A 1,136-nucleotide genomic window follows, 5' to 3' on the forward strand; every position below is an offset into this window, starting at 1 on the left:
CCGGACTCCCCGCAATTAAAAATGACGCGCCGTGTGTTGTGCTGCAGCCTCCTCATTTAGAACGTTCCAGCTACGTTTTTGTAGCACTTAAGCTCTTCAGCAAGGAAGTGTAGCGGCAACAATAGACACAGCCGTAGTTTTACGGTTAAGGCCGACACCGGCTGCTTTGGGTGCACAGGTGCATGTCACGAGCCACGCCTACACGCATGAAGCTAGTTAAAATGAATTGCCGGTGCAGCTACAATTATCACCCCACAATTCCTGTAAAATTGTGGGCCTGTCACTGCGATTGGTAATTTTTTTTGCACTTTACAGGTTTTGAGATCGCGCAAACACAAACAGCCCGAATACTTCACTAGTCTGGGATGCTTGTATGCAATTGCCGATGCAACGAATGCTTAGGCACTATTTCATGCTGTTTGTTCCCCGCAGGGTACGTGGTTGAATTGGAAGACAATTTAGGTACGGCAACTGGCAGCGCATTATGATGCGTGGAGAAACCTCAAATTTGGTGTTTACGCGATGAGTTGACGCTAATCTTTACACAGAAATCGGATGTGATTCAGTGATCGGGGCAATACGACACTAAAGTCCATCGCACACACTGCAAACTGAACCGAACTCTTCTTGCAGGGAGTGCTTTTTAAAGTACTTCTGTGCACGTGTGGCAGTGACAGAAGAGCGGAACCGGACTGTTCTTCAGAACAGTCCAGTTCCGCTCTTCTGTCACTGCCACACGTGCACGCATCATCGTTGGTATACTTCTCAATTAATTGCGTTTGTAAGCCAGTATACACCCTGGCGTACAAAACCATCCTTTGCTGCCTATCGACATTGTTCACTTCCTGTTTCAAGCCAGCATGCGCTCGCTTCGGTACCATATGCTTCACCTCTCTGCTCGACGCTTCTTCCTCTCAATTTTGTGGGCCGTGTGTAGTTCTGTGGAAGCTACACAGCATTTAGCTAATGCGTGTCTCTATCTTACTAAGATATATATATTCTATGGGGGCCAGCTGAAGGGAGGCTCCGGTAGGCGTTTGGGTCTTGGAACATTTCCCCTAATGCATTGTCTTCTTTCCGGCACGCTCCATCGTGTTTTGCAGACAGGCTCAACTACACATGAAAGAGGCAATGCA

This window comes from Haemaphysalis longicornis, unplaced genomic scaffold (genome assembly GCF_048455015.1).
Source record: "Haemaphysalis longicornis isolate Haplotype H1 unplaced genomic scaffold, Haemaphysalis longicornis Haplotype H1 scaffold_2, whole genome shotgun sequence".
NCBI lineage: Eukaryota > Metazoa > Arthropoda > Arachnida > Ixodida > Ixodidae > Haemaphysalis > Haemaphysalis longicornis.